Here is a 13,323-nt window from a genome sequence, read left to right on the forward strand (position 1 = left end):
TGAGACTGGTCCAGCAGTTCCCCTACCATATAAGAGTCTAGTGATACTAAAACATAAATTGGGGCACCTATGTGTAGACAGCTTCAGACTATTAGTAAACCAAGTATGAGATGAAGTAGAAAACAAATAATTTGAACAAATAATAGAAGTAATTCAGAGATCTGTGAAATATTTTTTAATTGACTTTCTAGGGCCATAATACAGAAAGGTCATAGGATGTCATAGGTCATAGATGGAATGTCATTTCTTGTCGTGACTTTCAGAATCTAAAAGTTGATATGAAGAATAATGGAAAGAAAACCAGAGAGGGTGCTGACTTTAGAGACAGAAGAACCAGGTTTGAGTTTCAATTATACCACTTGAGTGCAGTTGACTGAACTTAGGCATGGATAGGGACCTCTCCAAACCTTCATTTCTCATTTGTAAAGCAGAGATAATTCTACTACCTACTTTACAAAGTGCCCTGAGAATGAAATAAACGATTGTGTATGAAAATGTTTTATAAAGAAAAAGTACTCACACATACATGTGCACATATTCATACACATATCTAGCTTTTTCCCCCACCCTAGAAAAGAAACAATCTACTTATATACAATTTATTTACAGTTAAAATGACTATTTATCTTTTTGTTTCTTTGTTTAAAAGCCAATAAGGATTTCACAGATTCAGAGATCCTGAGGTGTAATATATTACAAAAATATTTTCTTCCCCAAAGCAATACAACTCAAGATTTAAAAAGAGTAGAATCAATTCAAATCTAGCAACAGATTTCAAAGCTTTTAACTTAGAGCTTCAAGTCATTTACTGCAGCCATGCTCTAGAGAAGAGTCTCTGTTGGAGGGAAGTTAAAACACAAGTTGAACAATTTCCTGCTAGGACTTCATCGTCAGCAACTTCCCTCACATCCTATTTGGGCATGACTTTAACACTTCAGGGGGATGAAAAATATTTCTTCAACTTGTATAAATGGAGACCCTGGATTGTGTGTGTGTACGTACATATGCCAGTATATATATGTTTGCACCTTATCATTTACCATCCTGACCTAGTAACTGAAATTAGAAGCAGAATAAGACTTTAATCTGTATATCTGAATACATTTCCCTGACATACATACACTTTCAACATATAATTTACATTTAAAAATAATTACATTAATGACTCTCTTTGAAAAAAAAGAAAAATGTTATGCACAAATAGCCAAATTATTTATTGTTCCAAGTCTTAGACTAGATCAGTGTGATTTTGCTCATCTAAACCAGAAGATTCTCAATGACCTGGGAAGTCAGATAACAGAACTACTTTAGTCAGCCAAGGGAAGCCTTAGTATTTTTTTCAGATTTCTATCACAATAGGCACTCCAATACAAGTACTAGTTATTTAAATGTGTTAATATTTTTCACTACAGAAGTCCTGGAAGGAAGATATCTTATCCATCCAACATCAAAATTAGTGCTTTTGGGGGTGGGAGATGAGCAGGAACCTGCCAGAGAGAGAGAGAGAGAGCACACAAAACATGTAAGTAAACAAAAACAGAAGTCCATTGAATCCATGATAAGGACGTACAAAATATTTTACATTGGTCCTCCTCTTCTTTGATTCTTTTCAAGGCAGATAAGTCTCCTGAATGGTTGTTGAAACTTAGAATTACTCAAGATCATTATAATTGAGTGGCCAGAGGGATACGCTGCCATTATGTCCTTCACCACAAAGAACCACTGATTTCCGTGAGGAATATTGAATGTTACATTTGCCATGAAGGCAGCAAAATAAGAAACAAAGAAGCAGAAGAATGTTATCACTGTTCTTAATGCATTAATATGGGCTTCTGTGCTGGCATTTCTAAAACCATGAGATCCGTTTTGCATCCGATGAGTATGCTTGCAGAGAGAAATGAATAACGTAACAGTACACATCACAAATATGGCTAGAGGAAGTACTAATGCCAAGTTGACAAGAAACAGTTCATTAATTTGCTTTGTCTTGAGTTTAGTCCTCTTTAGCGTGGCATTCCTGAGGACATCACTATCCAAGTTTTTAGGGTAATCCACCTTGATGCACAGAGTTGCAATGCTCACAGACGACAGCAGACTTCCCAGAAGTAGCCAAGGCATTAACTTTGAGATCCTGAATTTCAGCCAAAGAAAATGGGACTGGGTGAAGCCTGATATCTTGAGGCAGTAAAATACAGAGAGACAGGTGGCAAACCAGAGACTGACAGAGCTAAAAAACATCCAAAAAAATATCATCGCTGTGCCATAAATTTTTACTTTATAAAAGAGTGGAAAGAACACAGAAAAAAAACTTTGTACCATTAACACGACTTGTAGACCAAATCTAGACATTCCTATACATATAAAAAGAAGCTGTATTGGTGTTAGCTTTCTGCTTTTGACCAATTCGTTACAATTGATGATTATAAGAAATCCATTTACTGTAATCCCTGTGACAAATTCTGCTGACATGATGATAACATGAGGAATAGCCGACCAAGGGGAAGCCATGTTTCCTTCCCTGTGGATGGTGTGAAATACCTCCTCGAGATGATCTTGCAGATAAAAACCTACAGCACTGAGAAATCTGACCTTCTGCCAATTCCTGGACGGTAAGTAGACGCTTACACTAGACTTTTCCCTTAAGGAAGAAAATCAGAAGGAGTAGTTTTTGAGTCTGGTGCCCTTCATTTGAAACAGTGGGAATGCAAATCCAAAGATTTGAATGATGGTTAAGTCTTCTAATTTTATCCTAGGAAAAATTGCCATATTAGCATTTTTCGGTTCTCATACTTACTCAATTTTGCCAAAAATCTGATTATAAATGTGCTTTATTTAGGTTACTACTATTTCTTTTTGTCCTTTGTTTTTTCCTAATGACAAATTCCACGTCCTTGGGACAGAAAACTATTTCTTATTATTGGCACAAGTATCCAGTCTCAGATGTGGCTTTTTTCTTCAGTGCTTTTTTTTTCCTGATAATAATAATAATTTCAAGACACTTAATGAATTCTTCCTGCCACCTACCCCCACCTCAGCCCCACGAAAGGCAATTTCTTCTGCATACTTGAAAATCATTTCCTGGTATCTAACTTTGTATAAGAATCCTTCGTTACCATAAATGATCTCTCATATTTTCAAAATCTTCTTCTAAAATTCTGACCTGAGGATCAGCAAACCACAGTGACAAAAGTAATGCATAATTATCCACATGCTGAAATCATCTGATGCTCATACTGAAGAGCATCATTTCAATAGGTAGATGGTACAGAATCTTCTAACCACCAGCAGAGGGCATAATTACCTATGGGTTAAAGTGATTTTCCTCCTTTACTACAAAGAGATATTCATACAATCCTGATGAACTTTAGTTACATCACACATAAAATGTAAATAAATCATTACTACTTCATAAAAAATATATGGTGCTCATACTATTTAGGCTGGTGGTGGCTAGGTCATACTAAGCATCCAACACATGTGAACTGCTTATTAATACTGTTAAATGTCTGTCTTCATATTGTGTTTATTTCAGCAAGAAAATACTGATTCTACTAATATTTTCAATAAGGTAGTTGAAATATTTTCCATAAGAAATAAGATTATAAGAGTATAGAAAATAAAAAAGCAAAGAACTGGATTTGCTACCCACTGTCCACACCATTCAGGGCTTTCAAAGTCTACCAGTTTCATCCACATAATGTATATCCACTAGCCCATGAAAGCAAATGTCAGTGCTACCTGTGTGACATTCCCTGTCACCTTCATCACTCTCCCCATTCACCTCTACACGCCACAGATATCCGAAATGTGTTAAGATTTACCCCATCTGTATCTCTTCTAAAATGCTCATTTTGTGACGAATACATCAATTTGCCTATTGGTTTCTGGACTTGCCATCTTCCTTATCTGTAAACCATGACTTTGCCCAGTTAATGGCAATTGTCTTGCTCCATAGCCTCTAGGGCCTATTCCCAATTCTGCATACAAATAAAGTATCTTCATCTCAATTCCCAGCTCTACACTAGAGTCATGATCTGGAGTGAAGGAGAAGAAACGGGATTTTTACACCTTCTAGCATAGTGTCCTAAGTTACCTCTCTGAGGCTGGGTTATATCTATTGTGTGATTGCATTTAAAAGGATCTAATAACTGAGTTTTTAAATACTGTAGGACTCCACAGAATCTGCTCTCAGTTAGAGTAAAAAGTCAATCAATCATAGTCTTCCATTTACCAAAAATTCTGTTTTAATTAATATTAGACTGTGATCACATTTTACTGAATGAACTTGTTGAATTAAAGGTGCTGGAGCAAATAATGGCAATAATTTGGCATATACATAATCAGCCAGATGATACTTGCATGACAAATTATTAATTAAGTAATGTTAGACTAAAAATCTTAGAGCGCATACTGACAATTGGGGTAATTTATTTTATTGGATAGATGTTCATTGCTTTTTGACTATATTGTTGTGAGGCATTATGGAAAGTATATTTGAATATGCTCAAAATATATTCTATTCTAGTTCAGCAATGGAGATATTTTATATTTTAAATATCTTCACCAGGATAACCAGTATTTGGGGAGACAACAATCACATTACCTTCATTCCCCATTATTTCTTTTCTATGGTCCTTTTTTTCAATTTTCCAAAGTAAACTAGGGTAATAAAAGATGGAGCAATATATATGGAAATTTATTAGCCAAAAAAAATTAACAAATTGATTGTAATCAAGATTAATTTCTCATAATCAAGGTGAATTATAATCATAGTTATATTTATAAAAAGCACTTCTTTTTAAAAAATTATGTATTTATAGTAGGTCCCTAGGAATACATGTATGCTGTGGATACATAAAGCCTTAAAAAAACATGAAATTACACAGAACATTTTATAAGCAGTAACTTTCTCTCTCTTTTATTAGATAAATACATAATTTATAAGCTGGAATCTATTCTCATTGGGTATCCAATTACTTTAAATTTTTTTGCTGAGTTAGTTTTAAGCAACCTTGCGTTTGTCACATTCATACAGGTGCAGCTGGAGATATGGCCTGTGGATTATATGATTCTGCTATGAGATTTGAATTTATAAAGAACTTATTTCATTTTGAAATCCTGGATTCCAGCTCTCATTTGCCTCTCTAAATGCCTTATTACTTAATTGAATAGAAAGTTTGCATTTTCCAAAAACTATTCCAAAGGTGTAACTGGAGTTCAGCCACTATTTTGCTGGTTTGTATTTGCATTTGTGATTTTCCTGTCATATGTGGATTGTTTTGCATTTGCCCTTGTTGAATCCTGTTTTGGAAAAAGCGTTTAGTGAAGAGCTCTTTCTCAGCTCTGGGAAAAGTTCATGGTGAGTGAGACAGTGTTGAAATTAATAACTCATAGGCTTGTGTCGAGATCTGGGAAAGGCAGAGGTCAAGTGGGGGAGATGATTTTCAAATTAAACAATCTTCGAAAGTTTTACTAAAAATGGATTTCTTTTTAAAGAGAAATAACAGTATCTACCAATAGATACTGGATATTTATAATTCATTAAGTGATTTTCAGTTTAGACTTTTTTCAGCCAATATATATGCATCTAAATGCTTACATGAACCTTGAGAATTAGTGTTACACTGGAGTTTTTTAATTTGTTTGCTTGCTTTGCTTTTGCTTTGAACAACATGGTAAGAGTCACCTGATTCTAAGATGATATTCATAAACTGCTTCTAAAATTAGGATAAACTTTAAATACTGTTATTATGACCAGGTGTATCCCATGCACAGAGATCAGCTTATTTGGTTTTCACTGGTTATAACTGCAGACATGTCTGAATTTTAAAAACAAGCACATTGAATTTCTACTACTTTTCGGTGCTTAGGCTGGATAGTTTATAGATCACCAAGAAGATTGAAGCTGTTTTCATTCTTTCAGTTGAAAATATTTTTGTTTGCAATTTTTCCACTAACTTTGCTTTCATATTGAAGTTTTTCAGAGAAATGACTCTAAAGACTGAATCCTTTATAAATCCAAGTTAATCCATTGGATTGGCTTATTTCCAGGAAAAATACTCAAAATGTTTTTTGGCCTTCTGTAAAGAACTAACTCAGAATTTTACTTACAATCTGTCTTGTTGTCATTATATAGTCTTGGGAGATGAAAAAAGAAGTTTATGTGGTTTTAAAAGATAACTTGTTCACATGTTGGCAGCACGTTGGGCCAGTTTCCTTGCTGAGAGCAGACTCCAATCACAGGAGAAACTGTTCTAAAGTCCATGAGCTATATCTTCATGTCTTTTTATGTTCAATATAGTTTTTCTTTTATGTTTTGTTGATCTCAGTTTTCTAATAGGTTGTCTGGATGGATTTTTAGCTTGAAGACAAATTTTTAAATTTAGTCTCTGAATTTCCTCTCCAAGTTTTTAGAATAAGTGTCAACTGGATGAAGAAGAATCCAACTAGGGATCAAGCTCATAATCCAAACTGTCAACATTTTTTCCATATGTGTTGTACTGTATTCAGGAGATTAGTCTCTGGGAAAACAAGAGTTTTAATTATAGAGGGGAGGGTATAGCTCAGTGGTAGAATACATGCATAGCATTCATCAGATCCTGGGTTCAATCCCCAGCACCTCCTTTAAAAAAATTAAATTATAAAAATTAAGTAAATTTGCTAATTATATTCAGAGTTAGCAATAATATATCAGTTAATTTGCCACAATATTAACAAATTGTGGCAAATTATTTATATTTATTTGATTCTCAAAATACATTATAGCCATTTCTACATACTTGTTCTACGTACTTACTATCATTTAATTCATACAGAAAAACTATGGAATTATCTCATTTGATGAACACAGTGAGGTTAAGAAGACTGAAGCTCCCGGATAGCGTAAATAAGGATTTGAATACAGGTGGTCTGCCTCAGTCCAGAGCCCACATTGTTGACAACTATATTCAGATTGGAAAACTTTGCTTCACTGAAATTGTTAGAGAACACATGTAGAATCAACTGGAAAATTGCAGTTTATTAGTCATAATCCTTTCCTTCTTCATATACACTGATAAGAAAAAAATAAGTATAACCCATTTGTATAGGAGCACACCAGTGAAGTGATGAAGCCATAGAAAACCTGTATTATTAGCTTATCTGACTGCATCTGGATGTCATGGAACTAAGGCAGCAAAGTGCAAATAAACCTAATAGCAAGTATTCAATAAATACTGTTACTGAATTTTCTGTGGGAAATGAGACACAACTCAGTTCACTGGAAAGTTATAGAATTTCTTAGGATTCATAAAAACCTTACCGGTAGGAGAAAGGAATCAGATTCCACCAGAACCGTTGCTATTTTATAGAGAAAGATATCTTTGGAATCCTAAAAATTGACTTATTCATGGTTTAAATGAGTAAGAACTGGCAGACTTTCTATCGGTCATTTCACCTTTCTGAGCTTACACTGCCTCACAGGCAAAATACATGTGTAAAAAGAAAATGAATATCTACAATTTTGACTTTGTCAGTGTTTTCAGATTCATCTTCTGCCAAAACCTTGAAGCAGTTGATCTGTCTTTGCATGAGCTATGTTACATCTGGTAGGACAAAGGATTGGATTTCATGATCCACTGATTAATATATTGGATTAATATCTTATTTTAGACTCATAGACATAGAAAACAAACGGTTACCAGATGGGGAAGGGTTGGGGGGCGGTAGGGATAAAGTAGGAGTTCGGGATTTGCAGATACTATTATACATAAAATAGATAAACAACAAGGTCCTACTATAGCACAGGGAACTATACTCAATACCTTGTTTTTCTGTTTGTTTGTTTGGTTTTTTTGTTTGTTTGTTTTGGAGGGGGAGGCAATTAGGTTTGCTTATTTATTTTTAGAGGAGGTACTAGGGGTTGAACCCAGGACCTCCTGCATGCTAACCATGTGCTCTACCATTGAGCTATACCCTCCCCTCTATATTCAATATCTTGTAATAGCCTATAATGAAACAGAAGATGAAAAAGAAGATATATGTGTGTGTGTGTGTGTGTGTATATATATATATTTCTGAATCACTATGCTGTACACCAGAAATTAACACATTGTAAACTGACTATACTTCAATAAAAAAATCCTATTTTTGAGGCAACTCTTCTCAACTTCCCCCACCCCAGTCAATGTCATAACACTTACCATAATTCTACTGTGAAGACCTTTCTATGCACAAATTATAATTTGTATATCAGACAATCAGTGAATGAGGAGATAGAGGAAACCTCAGTTTTTCAAGGAGGCTATGTAATTAAGAACTTTATTATCTTCTTACCACATCACTAAAATTCAACTTTCATTGTTCCATGGGACAGTTTAAACCAACAGAAAATTAAGCATGCAATATTTTTGAAAATTGCATAAAGATGCAAAATGTAAATATAGTTGCTATGAACTGGCTGAATGTGACAAATGTGTACCTAAGAAAATAGAAAAGAGGCAACTTTGGGTTGGGAGAGGGACATTTTAATTTTTTCATTGCAACTGAGTAAATGTTAAATAACCTAACAGAAGCAGACCAAAGAAGGGCTTAGTCCAAGGGTCAGAGAGAAGTAATTAGAATAGAGTACTAATAAAAGAGAGATATGCTTTCTATCATATCTCCATCCTGAAACGGACCACAGCCCACTTTCAGACGTATCACATTCCTTAGTAACATGCATGCAATCAGGAAAAGTGGCTGACAGCAGAAAATATGGTAATAAAAATAAACGCTCTCCCCCAAATTGAGACTTTACAAAATAATTTGTAAGAGAGTAAGTGGGGTATAATTAAATAATACATTTTCTACCAAAATACTGAGTGCAAAAAGCCCATTTAATTTTTTTAAATGTTCTGCTATTTCTAGAAGGTAGAATTATCTCTATTGTTGAGAAAGGAAACTATAGTTTTGAGATGTTAAATAATTTATCTAAATTTAACCAGATAATCCATAATCCATGACAAAAGTAGAAGTAAGTTTTGATCTCCCTATATACAAACTGACACATTTGAGGCACATTAATCACATGTGCTACATAGTTAAGCCATTTCATATTCAGAAATAGAAAAAGAATACAACTGCAAATCATAGTTCAATACACACATAGCAACAATCAAAACAATCATGAAAGGGTGATATTATTTAGCCCAATCTGAAGACCAAATTGTTTCAACAAATTTAAATAAACATACAGTGTTTACATATGTTGACAGTGATCTGTCCCTTCTTCTAGTGACTTTTTTTCAATATCTATTTCATATACAAAGGACCATATTCCAACATATGACCCTGTTATACCTTTATATTTCTAGAGACACTCTGGACTCAAAATGAAAAGAGGTAACAATTTGTTGAAGAATGATATATTTGTTACTATCTTCCTGATTTTTCCAAGGATAAATTCTTAAAAGGAAAGATTTGCAGCAACTAGAAACCAATCAGCAATGAGTTAAAACTCCAACACCATCATTTATCTTCTTTAGTTTTAGTATGATACTTTGGGCTGTCCTTATGGACAAGATCAATTTCTGTCCTTTGGGTTTTATTTTTTTCATGTCCTCTGTTCTTGAGAGATTTCAAAAGCTTAATCAAATAATATTTTTTCCTTGTCTGAGATCTAGCTGATGTTACCTTGAGACAATTGTAGAAAATAAAAAGCACTGTGCCCAAATTTGGCAACACTGACATTTCAGAAGAACTCCTGATGAATTGGAATGGAGATATATGAACTTTTCAGAAGGTCATATGAACCAGTCTATCCACAGTAGACAAAAAGTGGCACAAACTTCCCTTGATTTACATATGGATGTGATCATATGGGCCTTCTGTGCAAGCTTAGAGGGAAAAAAACAGATTACATTCAAAGCAGTGTGTATAAGTTGAGCTTTACCCCAAAAGGTATCCACATATAAAAATGGCAACACTTCTAGAGACATATTTCTTCTGAAACTGAACTATGAAGACAGCAAATTTAGGACCATGACATCTAAAAACTAGTAAATATAGTAGAAATGTTTCCTCTTCCAAATTATATACATAGTACGTTTGTGTGTATGTATGTGTGTGTACAGCAATATGTGTAATTATTTAGATCACCCTGCTGATTCTGCCCTTGGAAATATAATAAAGATTCTAAGAAACAGATTAACCAGTTAATATAAAATTTTGAAGACTGGATTTTTGGAACTGAATTTTTCATTTGGGTTAAATGTATGTTTCTTTTTTTAAATTCATACATTCTGATTCTCTAACATTTGGTGATCACTGGTAATAGGTAGAGGAAAATGGGGGAAATTCGTAAGAGACTTTATGTATTTACATAAGATCAGTTCTGTCTCTAAGTGTAGACAAGTATATGTCTATCACTGTAAACGTTGCAAATTAAAAACAGTAGCCATGACTGTTTTGTATCAAATCACTCAATAGTTATCGGTAAAAATAAATATATATGACCAATTATGAAGTGACCTTATTCCTTCTAGGAAGTTTAAGAATATGCTAAAAAGGTAATTCAAAATAACCATGGGTTCTATTACACAGATTTTTCCACAAAAAGAAAAGTAAAAGCAAAGTCAATGGCAAGTGTCTCTTTCTCTATCATTTTTATTAATTATGTGGGCATTGGTATCTTAGATTTTATCCCTGTGGTCACATCATAGCTTTGCAAAGGCCTGCATCCAATTATTACATTTGGGATTAAGGTTAACATAACATTTAGCTTGAGAAATAAGCATCAAACCAGGTTATAACCTTGACACAGGCCAGCAAGTATCAGCATGTGAACTGGTATCAGCATGTCCTACTGCTTTTTAGCGTCCAAATCACATTCCCTTCTACCATGCTCTGTCTCCTGAGTGATCACTGACATTGGAAAATTGGGTAGATCTCAGTATTCTGGTGTTGGTTAAGAGAACATTTTAAACATTTTCTCGCTGGCAGTATCCCAAACGAATGCTAAAATCTTCAGTGAACCCTGGGCATAGTTTTAAGAATGTGTAAGTCCTATTATTGTCAAATATTTTTTGTCAAATATAGATTAGTATTTAATCTAGGTCTGGAATCATAAATGCATAACTTTCAGTAATTTTACATTGTCTTTCTTTTGAAAAGAATGAAGTTGTTATAATCATTCTACATACACTTACCAGGGAAGGAGTTCCATATGTATACGCAGCATTAATTGACAACACACTGGTGCAGCAGCTTATTTCTCTTCCCATTACATCCTGAGCACTTTCTCAAATCATGAAATAATCTTCCCAAATATTACCTACAATAGTTAAATAAAATGTTATAATACATTCACATATAATAATTAATTATTCTTTATTTGTTGGGTGTTTAAGTTATTCCCAATTTTTGATAATGTAAGTAATACTAAACAGAACATCTGTGCACGAGTGACTTCATTTCTGATTAGCCCTTTAGATGGGGATGTAGAAGCACATCAAAGTACATGACTATTTTTAAGTTCACAAGCTATACTGCCATATTGTTTCCAGAAAAATTGTACTAGTTTACATCCCATCAGCAGAATATATAAGAGTTTCTGTTTACATCTAGCATTATTTTATGTAAAAATGTATTTTCTAATTTGATAGGGAGAATGACATATGATTTTATTTGCATTTTTAGTAGATGTGTGGTTGAACAATTTTTAGACTTATGTCTCATCCACTTAAATTTTCTGCAACTCATCTCTCTGTTTATATCCACTGCCTGCTTAGTCTTTAAATTAAGGGAAATAGGAACTTCCTTTCATCTTTGTGCTTTAAACAGTTTCCTAATGAGAAAAACAAACTTAATTCCCTATATGTAGCAACAAGTCATTATATATTTACTTAGTGAAATATGAACTCCTTGCATCACTTGTAAAAGCAATTCTAATAGAAACTTTAATTTAGCTATTATGCTTTTTGTACTTTTTGCTTTTTTAATCTGTTTTGATACCTTTTAATACACTGTCTTCAGAGGGAGCTCAGAATACATCAGAAATCTCTTAGTGAGTATAAGATTGGTAACATTTTGCCAAGAGTTTAAGCTCCTCTTGCTTATTTGGGCTACATTTATCTAGAACATTACAGACTGATGACGTAAGCAGTGCTTCATCCAGTTCCTTCATATGCCTTTCACTGTTTGTTAATATCTCCAATAGAGAATAGAGTTTTTAAAATTTATTTTTATTTGGGGAGGTAATTAGGTTTATTTATTTATTTATTAATGGAGGTACTGGAGGTTGAAGCTAGGGTTTTGTGCATATGCTCAGCAGGCACTCTGTCATTGAGCTAAACCCTCCCCCGCTTTTTAAAAAATTTATTTTTTTTTGAAGTATTTTTAAAAAGTGGAACACACTTAATATTCTCTGTAATGTTGAGTAAGGAAAAAAATCTTAAAATTAGTGTCTAAACTCGTTTCTTGAATTATCTATAGACTTCATTAAATTTCTCTTACATTAAATCAATAATTTATCATTGCTAGGTGAAAAGTGGCTCTAATTAAGCCAGATTTTTTTAAATGAATCAGTTTCTATACCTTTCTTGAATTAAAGGAAAAAAAAAAAAGACACAACTTTGCACAAGATGCCGGTTAGTGTTTAGTGTGTGTTTTATGGTGGGTAAGATTGGATTTCGCTGTTGAACTAACTGCAGGGCTGAACTCCTGGAACCCAGGAGAAGGTGTTCTGGTGGTGGGTGTGGAGTGTATTTCCCAGGGACTAATTTCCTTTTCAGAAAACCATGCTGAGGTCAGTCAGAATGAAGATTAAATGAAAATCTTGGGAGAGGCAGTAAAGTCATCTACACAAATATGACTTAGAAACTGCATGAGCTGACTATCTTATATACACAATAAAACTCATGTCAAAAATCTGGTTTTTTAAAATTTGCAAATACATTCTTACTTTTCTGTGGACTTTATTAATAAGAACTCCTTTCAGGCTGGTCTTCTGAAACAGCTCACATTAGGAATTTACTGAATTAAGCCTTCTGAATATTCTCCAGTCATTCCAGGCAGCAGATTCATGAATAAATTACAGAGAAATTATAAAATGCTCTAAGCTATTCAACTGGTTTTAATCAGTCATCTCATATAGCAGAGTTCAGACAATTTCACAATATTAAAATCATATATTGTTCAACATTATAAAAGGAAAACGGACATATTTTTTCTTTCACTAAAACTTTTTAAATAATTTTTTCTTGGTTGAAGTGTATACATATTTTATGAAGGGCAAAATTATCATTCAAATTTAAACTTTTTTTAGGATAATGTAGCCAAAAATTTTTCTAAAAGCTCTAATTTTTA

The 13,323-nt window shown here is 33.6% G+C and overlaps 1 long non-coding RNA gene across 1 annotated transcript in view; it reads right to left on the reverse strand.

The window, feature by feature from the left end:
- Window positions 1-13,105, reverse strand: part of LOC116664953 — a 54,177-nt gene extending 41,072 nt beyond the window's left edge. Inside the window, exons 1-2 of the long non-coding RNA XR_004321509.1 lie at window positions 12,920-13,105; window positions 11,166-11,290 (exon numbers count right to left, since the gene is read on the reverse strand). This is a non-coding gene — a long non-coding RNA (uncharacterized LOC116664953). The remainder of the gene's footprint in view (window positions 1-11,165; window positions 11,291-12,919) is intronic.
- Window positions 13,106-13,323: the final 218 nt, after the last annotated feature.

This window comes from Camelus ferus, chromosome 7, assembly GCF_009834535.1.
Source record: "Camelus ferus isolate YT-003-E chromosome 7, BCGSAC_Cfer_1.0, whole genome shotgun sequence".
NCBI classification, from domain to species: Eukaryota; Metazoa; Chordata; class Mammalia; order Artiodactyla; family Camelidae; genus Camelus; species Camelus ferus.